Consider the following 21,070-nt stretch of genomic DNA (forward strand, 5'->3'; position numbering starts at 1 on the left):
TTTTGTTAGGCACGAGGAGATTAAGTGATTTGCCCAGGATCACAGGATGTTTGGCGTCGTTACCGAGACTAGAACCCAGATCCTCAGCTCCGAGGTTGAGTGCCCTACACCTGACTCTCAGTTGTGTCTGCATTAAAAAGTTGCATATAAAGCCTCTGTCCGCCACTCTGAAATAAAGCACCTGAATTGAATCGGCATGTCACATGTCACGCAACTCAGAATTCCTATCCCTTCAATCAAATCTTAATGCAAACGGTGTTCAAGCAGGCCTCTTGGGGGTGGCGGGTAGATTTGTGGAACCCAGCTTATCCTCACCTTAAGTAATGACTTCTCTCGAGTACTGTCAGTGGCGGCTCCTCAGCTAAGGCAGAGGAGCCCTGCCACCCTGCTTTTAAGCAGTATAAATAAAGGAATAATAAAATGATGACAACTCTAAGTTATTATCGTTTTATTTTTTTCCTTGTTGCAGTAGCTTTGCGGGCAGGGCGAGGCTGCTCTGCTGACAGAGCACGGGAAGGAGAGGAGTGGTATGCACTCCCTAAGTGAGCATAAATGTTTGGCCGGACGTCTAAGGCCGGCCAACAGCATGCACACTTTGGTAGTTCTCCACAGCAGGCTGCATCACATGACCAGGCCCCCAAACCCCTTCTGAGCGCTGAACCACGGCGCTCAGAACAATCACAATGATGCATTGCAGAGTTGTGATAGGCTCAGGGGAGCCAGGGTGCTCTGTTCCTGTTTTGGAGACAATGGTGGAGAGAGCGGCGAGATACATTTTTCTTCTTTATCCCTCTCACCCACCCACCGGCCCTCCGATCTGTGCCAGCCGCCACTGAGTACTGTAGTGATTTACACAAACTCTCAAATTATTTGTCTTATTATGCCAGGGGGATGCCACGGACTCCTCACCTGTAGTTAAGGACGTGTCTTGCTTTTGAGACTTTTTCAACTTTTTAGGCATTATATTTCTCACTTACAGTCAGGGGCCTATGAAGGAGTTTGGTCTTAGATCCTGTCTCCCCAGGCTTGTATGCTTTTGCCAATGCTAGAAGCATGTTGTAATTCCTTTTCTTTGAGGCAGTGGCTGTACACTGCTTACATTTTGCTGCTTGTTGACATGGTCCTTAAGAACCAAGATTGCAAGTTTGTCAGAAGCCTGCTATTGTCTGGCCTTCAGTTTCTGGAGAAGATTTATGAGAGTCCGTCCTTCATTTACAAATTTGCACAGAAATAAATATTCTCTGTATAGTCCCATGTTTGTGTTCATGGCCTGGAATGGAGGCTACCCTGGTTTATTCTGTTATGTTTAGTTTATTTGACTAGCACACAACCCACGCAGGAGGTTGTCCTGGCATTGGAGATCTCCTTCTGGTCGTAGAGAACGGTGTGCTTTTCAACCCTCATTGCGTCGCACCCATCCTAGCCTAAACTTCAATAGAATTGATTTGTTGAACTACAGCAAACCCTTAGGTCTTTCACTGTGTGCGAGAAATCGCTCTTGAATAGATCTAATTTCTGCAGCTCAGGACTTGGCAGGTGTCCATCGACCTTTGTGTTTTGTTTTATGAGCCTGTTACTTGTGGGATAGATTGGTGTTCTCCGCCCCTTCTGGGCAGTGTGTGCACATGAGGCAGTGGGGATTTATCACCCTGACACCTGACTGTGTGCGTGTTGCAGGCAGTCATAGTTTGTCTTCAGTGTGGATTCCCAGCAGGTTTCTCAACTTGATCTCTCTAGGTTTCCAGATCAAGGAAGGATAACTCGCTGAGGTGCAATCTGGACTGAATGTGGATGTGGAGAGGCGTTAAGCAAGTGGCAAACTCTGTGGGTGTCCCTTAATTCTTTGGATCTGTGAGACACAATGCCTCAGAATTGGGCAAAATTACTCTGATGTAAAAGTATTGTACTGTAATTGCATTTATATAGCGCTTGCTACTCCTGGTGGGGTGTTGGGGCGTTTTTTCGGTGAGTAGCACGCTAGTCTGGAATCTCTAAAGGCTTAGTGGTGAATTAGTATAGCAAAATATGAAAGTAATTTGAGTGGTGGATAGGTTAGTCAGTTATTTGAATTCAGAAGGATAGTGGAGGGATAGAAGAGGGGAAAAAGGTTTGCATTTAAATAGCGCTTGCTACCCCTGATGAGGTGTTGAAGCACTTTTTTGGCGAGTGGCACGCTACTCAGGAAACCATAGAGGATTACTGGTGAATTAGTATAGTGAAATATGAAATTAATTTGAGAGGTGGACGCGTTAGTCTGTTATTTGGATTGAAAATGATAGTGGAGGGAGGAAAGATGAAAGGATTTAGACTTCTTTTTTTTTTTGGGAGGTCACAGCAGTAGGAGGAGGCTTGGAATGAGTAAATGGGATGTGGAGGCGGAAGAGTCAGAGGGAAGGGTTTAGAAAGGTTTGCTTTGGGGGATCGGAATAGTAAAAAAAGTATGAGATGATGCAAGGATGGGTAGAGTAGGGAAGAGTCTAAAAAGGGTTATTAGTAAAAATAGTGATGCTTATGATAACAACAGTAATAATACTAATAAAATGCCTTCCTATATTTCCCTAGATAATTGTTCCTATGCCTTAGCAACACGGTAAAGAATAGGTTTTATCATTACTAAGCCCAATGACATTTTACCAAACTTAGACAGAGTTCAGAGATGGACCTGTCCTGAGGGATTCCAACCAGTGATCAGGTGTAAACAGCAGTTAAGAGTGGCCTCTTTGACCTCTAAGTGGTCAGGGTGTTCCTCCTGGTTTAGTTTATCCCGGATCGATATTGGTTTAGGTATAACTCACATCACCTTGCTCTTTTTCACGACCTTGGCTCTGATGAGGAGGTTCCAGCCTGAAGTAGCCTCATTATACACCAGTGAGAGGCGCTCTGCGGGCGTATCGAATACAATTTTCCATGTAGATAAGTCATATTAGAAAGTGCAACCACACAGAGGCTCTAAAACCCACTGTCTAATCTGTGAATTTGAAACATGAATTGGTACACTATTGCTCCAGCTCGTTTTAGGAAACATTTCTGCAAAATATCTCGATGGCAAAATGCAAAAAACAACTAAACCACCTTGCAGCAAAACACACTGGTTATACAAACCAGGGAATCCCGCAATTCGCCAAGTCACAGCAGAAGCAGATGGAACATTTTGCCTGTTTTAATGACAAACTTTATTAGCATTTTACTCTCTATAAAAATCTCAGTCACTATATATTTGCAGCTCCCACCTTCACCCCTCCATCCAATTTCCTTTAATTTATGGGCGTCTTTAAGCCAATATAATACAAACAGCAATGAAAGTGTACCTTATTTCATCTTAATTAGGGCAAATGAAAACGTTCTCTCCAAACCCCCTACTGTTTTACATATTTCTCTGGGCGTCCCCTGGCTTGGTAGATTGAACACTCCATCATTAAACCTTGCTCACGCCCTGTACATTGCTTCAGATTCTTGTGTTGGAAAAGTCTGAGGTCAATACTGTACTGCCCTAGAATTTCCAAGACTTTAGTGTCGCGCATTAATATCTGTCAGTGCAGTAAGTCGTCTCTACAAATGAGTAAATTCTCTAGCTCTGAAGCAAGTTCTCTTTTATGTTCTAAGTAAGTGGAACGTTTCGTGCTTAAAAGCACATGCGTGCTGTGTGCAAGGGCCGAGCTTCATCAAGAGTCTGGAAAGATGTCTGCTCGACTGTGTTTACATTTTTATGTGAAGTTATTATGCCCGAGCACTTCCAGAGTATCCCTGGAAACTTATTTTCACTTTACTCCCCACATACTAAATTCAAGGACACATTCCCGATCTGCCACAACAGGCGCTTTGCACCTGCCCGTGAGAGCTCACTTTTAAATGGGCGGTCCAAAGAATGCCACCACAATACATCTCAAAACCCAAGCCGCCGTCATCAAATAAAGCAACATTCTAAAATAAACAATATTATGGTTGATTGCTAGTGATGCTGTATGAGTATTTATTTATTTATTTATAGAGGATTTATAATGCGCATGGCTGCCTCAGCGACGAGGCGTCCCAACGCAACCAAAATCCCAAGGAAAAAGATAGAGAAACCCAGAAGCGGCTAAACCTCAAACAATAGGGAACAGCCAGGTTTTTACAGACTTGCGAAATGGCAAAAGATGAGGGATGTCACAAATGTGTGCTGGGAGGGAGTCCACAATTTGGCAGTCTAGAGGCCGAACGAACGGCCCCCCGCCCTCGCTCTCCAGACTCGGGGGACGCAAACAAGCCCACGATTGGCAGATTTCAAAGCACGCCTGGGCATATAGTGCGTCAATAGACCAGAAAGCTCTGTAGGTGCTTGGTGTATCAAGATTTTATGAGAGATGCATAGCACCTTAAACTGAATGCGTTCTTCAATGGGCAGCCAGTGTAGCCTGGGAAGCACATGTGCCACAGACTGAGATCTTGGTAGAGCCACTAACATACGTGCAGCCGCATTCAGGACCCTCTGCAGGCGTTTAATACAGGCTTTGTTGGCGCCCAGATATAAAGAATTGCTATAATCAAGCCTAGCAAGAATGGAGGCCTGCACAATGGTTTGGCGCACACTGGGAGGAAAAAAACCAAGCAAGGGCCTCAATCCTCTAAAGAGCCCAAAGCAGGTAGCGGCGACAACTCGTGTCGGTTTCTCGAAAGTCAGTCCAGTATCCAACCAAACACCCAAGTTCTTTACAGCCTCCTTGGGTGACGGGGCGGGTCTAAGATGGTCAGGCCACCATTGTTCGGACCAGAGCTCCTGGTGCTTGCCAAACAATAGGATCTCAGACTTGCTGGCGTTTAATTGAAGACAGTTAGCCTTCATCCAGTTCGAGATGACCGACAGATCCTCCTTAAACTTCTCCAGATTGGTACAACAGTTTTTGGAGAAGGCGATCACCAGCTGGGTGTCGTCTGCATACGACACCAAGGACAACCCTCTGCCTCTAGCCACCTCGCCAAGGGACTCGCATAAAGGTTGAATAACAATGGTCTCAGACTCGAGCCCTGAGGCACCCCATGGCGCAGGGCATGGTCCTGAGAATGGAAAGGTGGCATTGAGACTTGGAAGGATCGTCCTACCAAGAAGGAACTTACCCAGTCCAAAGCATCGCCCCTGATTCCAGCCGCCCTAGGCAGTCAAGGAGGATCGCATGGGACACCGTATCAAAAGCGGCGCTTAGGTCCAGTAGGACCAAGGCCGCAGAATCTCCCTTATCCAGCCTGCTCCGGATGGACTCCGTTACAACCAGAAGGGCCGACTCAATGCTATGACGAGGGCGAAACCCATGTTGGTAAAGAGGACTGTTCCACTGGAATCCTCTGTGCAACATGATAACATGCATGGTATTGTGAGCTTGGCCACAATAGCTGTGGTAGCCTCTCTGAGGCCTGGCCTGATGAAGTTATGATTACGGAAATCGGACCAAAATGTTGCAAGCACATTTTTACACATACCACTGAGTGATTGTTGGAAACCTCAAGTGGTCAGACATGCACTCTTCTTCGGCCCATTTATGATCTGAGTGCGCTCCATTATGTGACTTTAATGGGTATTAAAGGTGTAGATCTGTATAAGGCAACAACACCAAAGGTCAGAAATCAGTTTTGTGCAACCACAGAAACACTGGACACTCGTCTCTGCAGTTGTGTATGACTGTTGACTCTGGTTGGTCATATCCTGTTTCTGCACGTTTTTGAACCGACTTTTCTAAAAGGTGCATTTTCAACAGAAATCATTAGAGACTCTTGGCTATTTTAATTGAATCAGTAAACGTTAGTAAACAACATTTTCATAATAAACTCTTATTAGTGCAACTCGTTTATGTGTATTGGTATTGCCTTTTATGCAAGTTCTCTTCTTAGTGTTTTAAATCACATTTTTTCGGTGCTTCTCTACACTTGTCTAATTTTAACGTGTGCAAATTGTATTTTCAGCTCTTCCTGTCTTAAATTAGTAAATGTGTCATGTTTTGAGATTTTTCAAAATAGTGCTACATCAACATCAATGAGAATCTGCAGTAGAGTTGGCGACCTCAAAGCAAAATTCTGTCTGAAAGTTTTCCGTCTATTAAATGTGGAGCTCTTTTAGGCCACTTCGGGCATCTTGCACTGTGTCTGGAACCACAAAAGAATTGCACAGATTAAGCAGGGTAGGTATATTGGGTTCATTCGACTAAATGTTGGGATCTAAACCCAACATCGATTTCTTACACATCCTATAAAGCGATTGGTTAGGTAACCAAAATCATACCTGCAGCCCAGAGGCTGTGTCAGGACGTAGGGCTGGAAATACTGCTTACCTTTTAGTGATCCTTGAGTGCATAGAGAGGGTTGGCCAAACTCACTCAAACTAAGTTCTTTTCAACGAATGATGGGTTGGAGTTTTCACTGAGTGATGGTGCTGGCTGGCCAGCAGCTGTGCATGTGTGGTGCATGCTGACAATAAACTATGATTTCCAAACGACATCCGCTCTCACATATTCCAGAGAGGTGATGGGCATTTTTGGGTTTTTAGGTATAATTTCCTTCATGTTTAATGGCACCAGGACGTCCCTGCATGGATTTCAGATCAAACTATATTGTATATGTGTGAATGTCCAAACTCAAGTTTTACAGACGTCAAAAGTTACTAAAAATACGACTCTGTGAAAGGGCCTTTGCAAAGGTTGACTGGCTGCCTTTCTGTTCTGTATTGCTGTATTTGAGTGTTAAACTGTTATTGAGGTGAAGACTGTACCCTGGCAATGGTTAACCTGTGTAAAAATGACACACAGTGAAGTAATACTGTCACAAAATATGCTGCATAATGCTCCAAAATGTTCCTTTACTTGCCACATAATTTAGTCAACTCCGCTACATAATTAGGTTCTCCCCTGACGCATAATTTCAGTGGCACTGATTACAGCTCAAGCTTAATAAGCTGTCTTGGTGCACAAAGAGAAAAGGACAGGCCAGACAGAGGCCGCCATCTTCTTAACGGCAAAATCTATCATTCTTATTCAAAATGACTTTCAAAGCATACCGACCTAAGATCAGCCCAGACCACGAGTTTGTGTAGTTGGTGGTGTAACAAAAGCCCCCGCAGTGCAGAGGGGAGCTGAGCTCCAGAGGGCCCCATCAACACAGTAACCTGGCCTGAGAGCTCTTAAATTAGCTGGGATGGGGTTCTCCGTGTACTTTGCAGGGGGCCCCCTCAAGTTCCGTTACGCCACTGTGTCTAGTCCATAAGATGTGGCACAAACATAGGATGGGCGGCATATCATTTAGCGCTTTGGGATTACCTGGTACAGTAGGAATTTTAGAAGAAATGCCATTCCTTTCCTTAGACTTGCCTATGCTGAAGAAAAAGACACCTTATCCTCTGGGCAGAAAGGATACATGTCCATTTTAAATCCCTCTACCATGGGAAAAAAGTTTTAAAGGTTCTGTCCCCAAACCTCCCTCCTTGAGGTATCAAGAAAATCTATTCTTCTCCACCCTTACTGTGGCAATTTCACATGGGTAGAGAGATGTACCACCGTGGGGAAGTCCGGCATATTGTACATTCATCCTACATTATGCAAATTTGCACCTTACTTTAATTGCGGTTCTATTTTGCATCTGTTACTGCCTTAGAAGTAGTTGCCACATCATCCTCACAAAACTTTTAAAAACAGGGTCGTTTTTCGTAAACTATTATTTCAACGGAAATTAATATATGTCGGGTGTGTAAATGGAGGAGATTTTACATGGGTAAAGTGGGTTTAAGGAACTGCAAGGGGTACCTAATCTCAAAACAACACTTTTTAAAAGATTGTTATTGAATAGTAAACTTATTTTTAAAGCGGACGCTGATGTGGCTTCATGAGATGTACTGGGTCTTGTTTGTGCAAAGAAAGATCGACACGATCCAGTCAGATCCAAGGACGAGATTTCGCACCCTGTTTGGGAAATGCAAGCCATTCATTCCAACTACGCTTTTTTGGCTGCACAGCGGAATCGTAGTCTCGACTCCAGCCTGTTACTTTTGCATGAATTGTTAGGAGTCCAGTTTTCACTTAAGTAATAAGAGGGATGGACCTGCTGAGAAATACGGCCAATGACAGTTTTACACCAGGGAATCCATTTTTCAGATTACCGGGCGGTGGTGTTTTTTTGACTCCACACTTCGCCTGGTTTTTCCTGGCGGAATGTCCCCCAGAAAAACAATCCGGAGAGCAGAGTACCCGCAAACCTTGTACTGCACATTCGGCCCAAGAAGCAATATTAAACTGAAATTACATATCTTTGTGTATCTATAGCTGTTTCACTTTTCTTGCTTTTGCTGTAGTTGCTACACATCACAATTTTTGAGTTACTGTGGGTGTTGCTTTTTGTGATGTTTATAAGTCAATAGCAATTCCATCTGGCATCTGTTTTAAGGCCTTGGGCGCAATGTCAACATTTAGTATTAAATCTTTTTATTGAAAGAAAAGGCATCTCAAAAGGTGCAGCGGCTCGCGCTAGAAGTGGCACGTGCCCGCCAGTGGTAATACAAGCATGTAGGCAGGTCTATGATGAGCTCCGTTCATTTTGCATGATACACAGCAAGTCGCCTACAACCCAACCGGGCCGGCCGCGTTGTAAAGGTTCAGGAGCCACCATTGAATGCATTATGCTATAAAGCAAAAGAACAACAACCCCAACAAGTCCCCCCACCAACCCCACCCCCAATGTCAACATTTACATGATATGTTAATGAAGCACTTCCAAATCACTGGGTAGACGTTTTTTGCTCATAAAAAGTAGAAGTGAACTTTAATGAGGACAAAAGCATTATGAACTTGATCTACGTGGCCTGCAAACAGGCGCTCAGAAGGCGCTTCCATGCCTCGCTCCTAAGGGACCCTAGGTATGATCTAAATCAGCCCCCCTCTTCTGCTGTCCTCCCCTGTTTGATTGAGGGCTCCAGTTGCGTGCTGGTGTCAACTTTGGCCATCCAGACAAATTATCATTTTGGGACAGGGTTAAAGGTCACTTCATCCATTTTACTTAGAACTTCATCAGCAATGTGAACTTTGATCTCCTGAAACAAAATCTGCATGTGCCTCCCCTGGAGTAGAATTTCTGAAAAGATGCCTGAAATTCAATGCCATGCTGCAAGGAGCAAGCCTACTGTACGTCACGGTGCTACTGCAGTCGTTTGTGTTTTTACGTTGAGAATTAGTTGTTGTTTTGTTACATAGTTCATGTTGGACCTGGCCCTCTCTGCAGGTCACTCCCAAACTTTTTTGCCATCAATCTTCTATTTTTCTGAAGCCGTTGTTGTTGGCTTTTCAGGACTTTGTGTACTTTACCACTACTAACCAGTGCTAAGGTGCTTGTGCACTCTCCTTAATACATGGTAACACTGGCTTCCACCCAATTGGTACATTTAATTTTCTTTTACGACCCTGATAAAGTAGTGCCACCTGTTTCCAGGGCCTGTAAATCAAAATGCTACGATTGGACCTGAAGCACAAATTGTGCCACTAACATAAGTAGCCTTTTAAACATGTCTAAAGCCTGCCACTGCAGCCTGTGTGCAATTTTAAACTGTCATTTCGACCTGGCAAAATAAATGTTTTGCCAGACCCAAACATTCCTTTTTAATACTTTTATATAAGTCACACCTAGGGTAGGCTCTAAACAGGCCCTAGATCAGGGTGCACTGTATTTAAAAAGTTGGGCATGTACTTTTAACGTTTACATGTCCTGGCAGTGAATAACTCTTAATTTTTTTTTCCGCTACTGTAAGGCCTATCTTTCCCATAGGATAACATTGGTTTACCTTATTACTTTTAATAAGTGATCACTTTCAATTGGGAACAGGTAGGAATATTGAGTTTTGGTGTCTAAATACTTGTAATTTAAAACCATCTTTAATGGTAAAGTCGGATTTTAAATCACAATTCTGAAAAAGGCTCATTTAGGAAGTTGCATTTTCTTGTCCCATCTATTTGGTGCCTGCAGTCTATATTTATCCTGGGTCACATGACTAAGTGTAGCTGGCAGTTGGTCCTTGTGTGTTGCACCCGGACAATAAGGCAAAGGAGGAATAGGTTTTGGCAGGATGGGCCATCCCTGACTTGTTAGGGGGGTTGAGCTGTTACCTACCACACATGCAGTCTTTTGTGTCCTCAAACAAGCTGGGGGTCAACACAGTGATGAAGAAAATCCTAAACATCTCTGTGGGAGGAACCCTCCAGAAACCTCTCCTACTTCAAAGCTGTCACTAAGGATAAATAGTGGACCTTAGATCCAACTCTTAAGTACACCTCTGGACCTATAGAAGCATAAAAAGGTTTGCTGTGCTGCTCTGTTGCAAGAAAGACTGCTACTCTTCTTCCCTGCTGGATGAAAAGGAAAACTAGACCTGCTCCCTTCATTCCAGGCTCAAATGACTGACCTGCTTTTCCGAGTAAAAGGGTCATAACAAGCTCACTCCCTGCAATCTTACCTGCTGCCTAGAGCTGCAACTGGAACTGCCTGAGCCATTCTGGCACCTGCTGGAGTGAGTTCCCTATACCCAAGAGGTGTCCCTTGGGTCCTGGAACCTTGGCATGGCATAAGTTGAGCCCCATCCCTTCATGAAAAGGAGAAATTATTACGTTTAGAGCTAATTGCAACCAGTAACAGGCCTGTTCGTGCCAAGATCCTGCCGCCCAAGCTGATCACAAACGCGAAGCTCAGGTGAACCCAACTATGTGCACATCAGCAACCACCAGCAACGACCGGCAACGCAAGATGTGCACTTTGTGCTACAGCACAGCACATGATAATTGCCAATGCAAATCTCTAGCAATTACTGTCTGCGACGCCCAGCCTGCTGTTTGCGCAAGATTGACAACCCTCCATGATGCCCTCCCTGTTCCTCACGGCCCCTCCGCTGCGAACGGAACTCTGTGCTCAATTTTAGAAGGGAACTCTTTCCGCGGGTGTATCCTAGACACTGGATCCGGCCAGCTCTCCTCCATGGTAAGCCTGAATTTGTGACTTGCATCTGGTCTTGCACAACCAGATAACCGCGTGTGGCACTTTGAACTTTAAGGCGCTATGCTAATCTGAACGGTTTAAAATTGCATTCCTCTATTTCTACTGTTTGAATTTTTGTCCTTTTGGCCTCAAATCATTTATCACATTTCACTCTATTTTTCTAAATTTTTGTAGGATTTTTCTTGTGTTTTCACTTTATTACTGTTTGAAGTGCTGCATAAATACTTTACACATTGCCTCTAAGTTAAGCCTGACTGCTTTGTGACAAGCTACCAGAGGGGTGAGCGCTGGTTAATTTGGGGTTTGCTTGCGTTTCACTCTGAAAAGAATTTTGGTTGCTGCTCAAGTAGGGTTTCTCCCCCCTCAACCAGTAACACAATTTCCTACAGTTCATATACATGCAGTGACCTACCACAGTCACCCGCTTTCAGAATATTTACAAAGCTCAAGTCCTCATCTCTAGGTCTGCAACTAATGATTGTGACCCCAAACAATATTCTTTATTGGTGGTATGCTGCTGTTCAATGCTTTTACAATTCAGTAAATGGGTAAAAGGAGGAAGGTATTTTGAACCTGATGGCTGCCAGTGGAAAATAAGATATCATAAAAGAACGTGGTGTCAAGTCTGTTGGTGCAAGTGTTACACTCCAGTATTTCAGGTCATCTTATTATCGCCTGTTTTCAGGACTAAATGGCGGTGACCCACTCTTGAGCTCTCACCTACAGACAGCTTTTAGCTGTGGGGTTTGACTCCGCCTGTTGCTTGCCATTGGTTCTTGCCAGTCTCATGTGTCTTGTTCAATGGCTTTCCTTCCTCCTCTGGTGTTTGCCCTTTCCACCTCCGAGCACCAGGGGAGGGATAGCAACAGACAAGTATATAAGCCGATTCAGTGCTGTGCATCCCTGACAGTAAATTGAGTCTGTTGTTCTGTCACATAAGGAATCCTCTAATGATGGCTGCATGTCATGGAATCATAACTTGCAATGCCAGGTTACGTGGCAATGCCATAGAACCTGTCCAGTAAGAGCAGAGGTGGTCTTCAACATTCTGCCCTTATTTGATCAGATGCGTGAGTGATCATGATGTTGAGTGGAGCAGTTGGTGTAGAGCGGCAGACCCTGATGCAGAGGTCTAGCCCGGGACCAGGGTTCAATTCCCCGCCTCGGCGGGTCGTGGGCTCAAAAATTCCACGGACCTGATAATTCTCGCCTCGGTGCCTATTCTAATCATAGAGTCCCAATCTGCAACTCTGGGCAATAGCTTGCTTAATCTCCACAACGGCCCCCACAACACTAAGGATGCCTGGCCTCCACCTTGGGGTGCCCAGGAGTGGACGCCTCACAGGGAAAGCCAGGACGGGTTCCACAGCGGTATTCGTACAAGCGTCTTGAGACCCTTGCGGGTGAGTAGTGCGCTATACAAGTATCAATTTACATTTACATTTACATTTATGGTTTAGATTTGATGGGCTGCAGCCTCAGTAGAAAAGATGAAATACTAGTAAATTGCAGGCTTTTCGAATATCCTTCTCAAGAATGAACTCGCTTTATCTTGACAACATATTTTTTCATTTTTTTTCCTGTAACATTAAATATGCATTCATCGGAACAAATATTCAAGCTGGATACTTAGTTTGCAATTCTGGCTTGTCTCCATCAGACCCGATTAGTAGCATGTAATATATGGTTATTATATTACAGAATGCTGTTGCTACAGGAGTAGCGTTCATCATCTTGACTCCAGCAGCCAAGGCCACCAAGGGACTCTATGTTAACATTGATTGAATTCCCTCATTTCTGTATCCAGTACAAGCCCCCTAGATAGAACAAGCAGCCCTAAAATGTATAAGATTTTCTAGTTAAAAAAAAAAGTTGCTTGCACAGTTGTAGACGTGTTTAAGAAAAGCGGCTCAGGTTCTATATATATCTTTTTCCAAGATATATATAAGGTTTCAGGATACCAGCTTCCCTCCCCTTCATCCTCTCTGCAGGAACTAGTTATTGGTTGAGGATCAACCTGGAATGGTTGTCATAAAGTTTCAAAAGGAAGGAAGAATACACCTGAGGACAGAGCTTTGCATTACAGGAAGCCCCATGATTCAGGCAGTGGGATGCCGATGGACCCTGCCAGACCACCTGTCTAATTTTGTTAAGTGCTTCTGGACCCAATCCCAGAATTGCAGGCCGCTGAAAAAAACTAAGAAATAATGGATGGAATGATAATTACTCTGCACCTCATCTCAGTCTATTTTTTAAAACTCACTTTGCCACTTAATAAAGGGACCAACTGTATACAAATCAGCATTCAGTGAAAAGGAACAGACTAGCTTGAGCTGATAGATAGTGTGTCCTCAGAAGTGTCTTCGGAACAAGAACACAAGCAACCACAGCAGTCTCTCTTGAGTATTTTGCTGTTAAAGGGCATGGAGGCTTTGACACAGACTACTCAGACTTTCTTTGCCTTGTTTGTTGCACAGATGGTTCTGGACACGCATGCGTTTTTTGTTTTACATGTTGACTGGGGGAGGCATGCTAGCCACTGCATGGACACAATCAGTCAGTGGAACCAGGAAAACAGACCGAAGGTGGTGTCAGGCCCTCTGTCTATAAGAGTGCATCACAGAATGAAAAATTTCCTAGCTATCGTAACAGAAAGTTTTAAATTCTATTAAGGACTCGGGGCGAGGATTATGCCTTCTCTCCTCACTTTTATGAACAGCAGCCAATTTTAAACAAGACTGCAATTCCCATGAACACTAGGGAAATCTGTAGTCAAAGAAAAGTGTCCAATTAGGAACAGTTCTGGATCCTTCAATCAGGTCACTGCAGCATCCACATAAGCTGCCCTCACTGGCCCTTCATCCCCTTTCGTCGCGCAAATTCAGCCGTTAGATCACACTCATGCGTCGAATTATCTGCATCCAAACCTATGAGGACAAAGGTACATTGACATTCAATGAACAGGTATACGTTAAGCCTGTAAACCAAAACAGTGAGGCAGATTTTTACAAAAATTACAACAAATCAATACCCTCAACAGTTTAGTCAAACTGAGCTACTTACTCCAATACGGGGTGGAAAATCTTCATCCAAAACCCTAGGGCAGGATAATACTCGCCTCCGAGTCCTTAATAGAATAGAAACTTTCCGTTACGATACCGAGGAAATTTTTCATTCTATGTCAGGACTGGAGGCGAGGATTATGCTAGTTTAAAGCTTGCTCACCATGAGGTGAGCCATGTCCAGCACTGGCTTGAAGTAAAACCTTTTAAAGGTAGAGGCCGAAGACCATTTCGCCACGTTGAGGATATCCTCTAAACAGGCACCTAAGCCAAATGCTTTCAAGGCCAATGCCCCTCGAGCTGAGTGAGCTCCGAAGTCATTGAGACTTATACCTGCCTCTTGCATAACCCACTTAAACCATCTGGCTATGATGGGAGAGGACACTGCCTTAAATGGTTTGCGTAGAGCAGTAAGGAGTTGGCGTTCTCCTGGCGGTTGTAACTCTTCCGTCATTTCTTCATAGGCCTTCAGGCAGCGAACCACGCGCAACTTAGGTGAATCTGGGAACTCCTGATATGAGATTACTCTTGTGTGACACTCAGTCCTTCTATGCAAAGTAAAAGTCACTACATTCGGAGTAAAAATCCTGGATGTGACATCCAGAGCTCTCACACCAGACACACTCCTACAAGAAATAAGGCAGAGCAGCAAAGTCAGCTTTGCCGACAGCTCTTTCCTCCTGATCTGCGCCGTCACTCTTGTGATTATTGCGAAAGGGGGAAAGGCGTACCCCTTCTCCTGACTCCAGTCTTGGAGGAAGGCCTCCGTGGACACTGCCAGCAGATCCAGTCTACAGCTAAAAATCCTTGGGAGTTGGTGATCGAGCCTCGAGGCAAACAGATCTATCGAAATGAGCCCCCAAAGGTCGTTCAACCTCCGAAAAACGCCCGGGTCCAGCTACCACAGACTGGAATCCCTGAAGTTGCGGGATTGAAAATCCGCCACCAAGTTCTCCAACCCGGGAAGCTACTCCTCCATGACCGACACGTGATGATCCAGACAGAACTGCCCAAAACTGGCGGCCAGGTTGGCGAGGGCTTTGACCCTCATGCCCCCTAAATGGTTGATATAACAGACCGCAGACATGTTGTCCATTTTTAGAAGAACAGATGACTCAATGGACTCTCTCGTCCAACAGCGAATGGCGAAGGAGCCTGCCAGGAGTTCTAGACAGTTGATATGTAAGCTCCGTTTTTCTTGAGACCACAACCCTCCTGTAGAAAATTTGCCTCACCTGGCTCCCCAGCCTATTGTGCTGGCGTCAGACTCTATTACTAAATCTGGAGCGGATCCAAAGATTTCTCAGCCGTTCCAGGCCTCCATGTGTTATAACCACCATTGGATCTCTTCCCGGGCTTCCTCAGAAAGGATCACCTTGTGGTAGTAGGGACACCGTCTGCGCAAATACACCGCTTTGAAGCGTTGCAATGCGGGGCCCTGGGAAGATGGCCAGGAGGGAAGCTGAGAGTAGACCTACTATTTGAACGAGATCCCTGAGAGACACCTGACGCTTGGTGAGGACCCGTCTTAATTCGTGACGAATCTTGGAGGCCGTGAAGACTATCACGATGCCAAGAAATGTAAGAGATTGCGAGGGGGTGAGAACCGACTTCGCCTCATTGACAACAAAGCCCAGGCTCTGTAGAAGATCCACCGCCATCTGGAGATGCCATAGAAGTTGTAGAGGACACGCATTCATTAGGAGCAGATCGTCCAGGTAGACAATCATTTGTATGCCCCAAGCTCTTAAACACTCCACCACTTGCTTGAGGACTTTGGAGAAACAGCAAGGGGCTGAAGATAGGCAGAACGGGAGGGATGCAAACTCGTACGTCGGTCCTTGCCAGATGAAATGGAGGAATCGTCGGTGGGGAGGAAAGACCGGAATAACCAGGTAGGCGTCTTTTTGGTCCAGCCGCACCATCCAGTCTGAGGGACGCAAAATGTCTCTGAGGAGATGGATTCCTTCTATCTTAAAGTGGCGGTAGCCCAGCCACTCGTTGAACCCGCTGAGATTGATGACTGGTCGCTTGCCCCAATCTGTTTTGTCCACCAAAAAGTTGTTGCTGACGAATCCCCTGGGATGAGGAGTAGAGGGAATGATAGCCCCTTTGGCCAGGAGGAATTCGACCTCTGCATCTACTAAGGAAGCTTCCTGTTGGGAGAATTGGATGGGATGGGGTCTGTCCTGTTGGACGGGTTCGCCCATGTAATCTATATGGAAACCCCGAACCGTTTGCAATACCCTTGGGTCCCCTGTGACAGAAGTCCAGGCCTAGAAAAAATCCCCCAGCCTCCCCCCTACTTTTAACCGGGTAGAAGGGAGAACACTCGCCGGCATTGGATAAGGCTACAGCTCCTCGATATCCACTGCCCTTGCCACGTCGGCCTCTTGTAGGGTAGAAGTTGCCAAAACGGGACTGGTCCTGGTACAGGCCCTGTTTGGAGCCTTGCCCTCTTGGCTGTTGGTTGGAAGCGCGGCCCCTACCTCGACCAGCCCCTCGGAAAACCCGGGGAAAAACCTTTTTAATGGTGGATTGCGCCTTGTCAAGGGAGGTAAAAGTATTAACAAATTTACCCAACTCCTTGACGAAAGGTTCCTTGTGCAACTGCCCCAGCTTCTGAATCCGCAAGAATCCCAAGCTTGGGGCCAACTTAATAAGCAAAGAGCAACAGTGCTCTGTGGACAGGGCACAATTAGTGTTGCCCAAAAACACATTAGCTCTCTGTGCCCACCCAGAAAGGGACCCAGTGGAGATAAGGGAGCCTGACATTTTGGCCTCCTCTGCCATGTCCTAGATCTGAGTGAGGGGCACTAAAATGTCAAGGAGTTTGTCCAAGCACTCACGCCAGGACCTATCAATCCCTTTCTTGGGATCCATTATAAACTTCTGCAAAGATGTTACCATGCGGGCATCAATCTCTGGGGTGAGGGCGACTTTACCTTCTAGGGAAAGTCGAGGGCATTCTGCCCGAAGGCAGTTACCTGCCTCTTTCTCTAAAGGCTTCCTAATGCGCATTGCCACGTAGCTGGCAACTTTTTCAGCTGGGGCCCAGTCTGTGGAGCGGGGGTTAATAATTTCATCAGGGCCGAACATGTCAGAGGCATCCTGAGTTCGGGACGGGAGCAAGGGTCTGGAAGGGCCAGGCTCACCTTTTTTCCTGAGCTGTCTTTAGGGTTGGACACATCGTCCCCTGCCTGTGGCAAATTTGGTTGTGTGGCTAGGAAAGCTTGTCTAAGAATGTCAAAGGCACTGAGATCTATCCCCGGGTTGCATGCGCATTTGGTGGGGGGGAGCAGGGTCTGACGTCAGGGGAGTCACTGGATGCCCAATTTGAGGAACAGAAGCCATAGGGAGGCTAGCCAGTCGTGCTAGCACCTGATCAATTTTGCAAGTAAACCCCTCTTCAAGGGATGACATTGTTTCGCCCCCACTTTATAGATAGTAGTATCCACATATTCTGAGAACTTGTCATCCCAAGAGAGGTCAGCCAGGGTGTTTTACCTTCCCTGGGAGTCTTCCTCATAGTCAGTTTCCATTTTATTTAGGACACAATGAGGGGAAAAACTTCGCTGATGAGTCTTATCTGTGGTGTCTGGGGGACGGACGTGACAGCCTTAAACTGCTAGGCATTGTCTCAGGGAGGCTGGGTGTCAGCCTGGAATCCAGGGCGAGTAAACTCGCTGACATTTTAAAGGGCCAAGCCCTGGGCACAAGTATCTGGTGCAAGGAAAATATACATATGACAGTAGTAGGCCTGGGAAAGTGCCCAACACGCCTGAGATACAGACCCACAGGGGGCGTAGAGACAAAACAGCACTGACTCTACTGCTTAGTGCCTGAAAACAGCAGAGCGTGACAGAAACACGGATCGGCCTTTATTCAAATCGACTGGCACGCCCATACACCTCCATGAGGCGTCCTCCTCAGACCGGTGCTCGCTTCATCTACAGCGCGCCGTTTAAACCCCTCAGGATTTGAACGCGTCCGCTGTTTTTCTCTGCTTCCCACGCCCCCTGGCGGCGGGAGGTCTGCGAGCACACCAGAAGAGCAGCGTATGAGCGGAAACGCTCCTGTGGCTCGGTTCAGCAGGGATGTGGCACTCCGAGCGTCTGAGATAAACAGTATTGGGGAAATAGCAATGCGTGCAAAGGCGGTGGTGAAGCCCTAATTGTATAAGATAAAGGGCAATCTCGTCACTGCTGCCTCAGCATGCACAGCTGTGAGCGTATTATGGCAGTAAATACTTTCACAACAGAAACCATTAAACAATAATTAAACAGCAACAATAGGAAGCCGCATTAGCACACATCGAACAACGCGTGTGGGACAACCAATTAAAACACTTCACGAGAAAAGAAAGGACACAGTAAGCAAAGTGAGAATCCCACAGAGTAGGAGAAAAACATTTATCTCGGCTGCGCAGCAGCGAAGAAAGAGGATGTAGGGCCAATGAGGACAGACTATGTGGATGTTGAAATGACCCAATTGGAGGATCCAGGACTGTTCCTAATTGGACACTCTTCTTTGGCTACAGATTTCCCTAGGGTTCATGGGACATGTTGTCTTGTTGTTTAAAATTGGCTGATGTTTATAAAAGTGAAGAGAGAAGGCATAATAATCGCCTCCGGTCCTGACATAGAATTCTGATGTCAACACCACTCTGTCCCTCTCTTTATCATCTGTCAGCTTAATGAGTAAAAAAAACCTGTGGGTGGTTATTTAGGGAAAAAGAGAAGGATAAGAGAGGAAAGAGAAGGGATAAGAGAGGACATGGCTTGGCTCTGTGCATCAGCTCTGGTCTGCATTTTTCATCAATGTACTGGACCAACTGGTCCGATGGATGGGAGCACTGTAGCTAGTACTAGAAACAGTCACCGGCTAAGGAATGCAATTTGTAAATTCCAACAGGTCCTCAAGGAGCAGCGGTAAGGAGGCAAAGACAAACCAGGAAAGCCAGTGGTGGAATAGCTAACCATCTAGGAACCAGAAAAGAAACAAAATATAAAAGGTGCACAGACATGAACTGTGCAACTATGGAGTGTTACAGTGGCCCTCTAGCCACCATTGTCAGGAGGTATTCTATATTGTGTTCTATCTTATACTTCTGCTGCCTATGTTCCTCACAAATGCTGATGCCCCCTGGTCTCTCATTGAGTTGCATTTTGGGGGTGTCTCTTCTTCTTACGGCTCTGCCATGCCTGACTTGCCAACCCACCCTCCACAGCAGCAAGAACCACCAGTGAGGCCGCCATATATGAGGGCCCAGAATGTCGTCAAACTGTTCTCACAGGTGAATGCTTAGGACTGTGATGTGAGTCAGTGTTGCTGATCCAGATAGCTTGCACTGGCAACTTGTTGAGTGTCCGAAGTCATACCACATGCTGTGGCTGCTCCATGCACTCATCCGCGGTGGCTCCTACTTGTAGTTGAGCCAGCCATTTGGCATAAGGTGTGACTCTGCTGCTCTGGGCTTGAAGATATTTGACATCATGGTCTTATTGAATGGTTCTATTTCAGCTATGTAGGAAAGCTTATGTATGTATGTGCGTGTCATACTTGGAGAAAGTGGCGTGATTGAAAGCATTGAGGTCTTTTGTTTTCCTTTAATGCCCTTGTTTCTCATATTAGCCACCATTCTACGTTAAACCTACTCAATAATTTGAAAGAGCAGTTCAGACTCAATGCAAATTTTATTATGGTTCTCTGTAGATACTCTCAGCCGAGACGCTAATGTTGGGTTAATTTAGTGTTTCTGGATTTCCCCCCATTATACTATAGGTGAGGCACAGCTACTTGATGTCTACAGCACAAACTGTACAGCAACACCATGCTGTGCCTCAATCTGTCATGGAAGCTGCAGTTCTTTTTCACAGCAAAATATCTTGTTTTTCATATCACCCTTAACACAAGTAGCCGACAGAGTGAGTTATATCAAAGAGGACATCAACAAGGGACCATACCTAATTATATGATTCAGAAAAGGGGGTGGTGATGGACAGAGTATCTGAATTAAGCAGAATACTACTACCCAGTCAACAGATCAGAGCTTGATCCATCACCGTTTTTTAGCTCACTGCACCATCCCAACTCAGAACCTGGCTACATGCAAATTAGTCTGTCCGGGCCGAAGACGGCTGTAATGCCAGGAACCGGTCCCCGGAATCTTGTTTCCTTTCCAGTAAAAAAATTGGCTTGGTAGTTTGGTCTGCCCTTTTTCCATGATGCACTGGGCCAGGGACAGACTACTTTGCATGTAGCCAGGTTCTGAGCTGGGATGGTGCAGTGAGCTAAAAAATGGTGATGGATCAAGCCCTGATCTGTTGACTGGGTAGGAGTGTTCTGCTTAATTCAGATACTCTGTCCATCACCACCCCCTTTTCTGAATCGTTTTGTCCACCATAAGCGTGGAAGGGTATGCTCAGACATGAGTCCCTTGCTCACTGCACCATCAGGATTCAAGCAAGCCGAGCCGAAGACGGCTGTAATGCCAGAAACCGGTCCCCGGAAGCTTGTTTCCTTTCCAGTAAAACAATTTGCTTGGTAGTTTGTTCTGCCCTGTTCCCATGATGCACTGGGCCAGGGACAGACTAATTTGCATGTAGCCAGGTTCTGAGCTGGGATGGTGCAGTGAGCTAAAAAACGGTGATGGATCAAGCCCTGATCTGTTGACTGGGTAGGAGTGTTCTGCTTAATTCAGATACTCTGTCCATCACCACCCCCTTTTCTGAATCGTTTTGTCCACCATAAGCGTGGAAGGGTATGCTCAGACATGAGTCCCTTGCTCACTGCACCATCAGGATTCAAGCAAGCCGGGCCGAAGACGGCTGTAATGCCAGAAACCGTTCCCCGGAAGCTTGTTTCCTTTCCAGTAAAAGAATGGCTTGGTAGTTTGGTCTGCCCTGTTCCCATGATGCACTGGGCCAGGGACAGACTAATTTGCATGTAGCCAGGTTCTGAGCTGGGATGGTGCAGTGAGCTAAAAAACGGTGATTGATCAAGCCCTGATCTGT

The sequence above is a fragment of the Lissotriton vulgaris genome, chromosome 6, assembly GCF_964263255.1.
Source record: "Lissotriton vulgaris chromosome 6, aLisVul1.2, whole genome shotgun sequence".
Classification (NCBI taxonomy): domain Eukaryota; kingdom Metazoa; phylum Chordata; class Amphibia; order Caudata; family Salamandridae; genus Lissotriton; species Lissotriton vulgaris.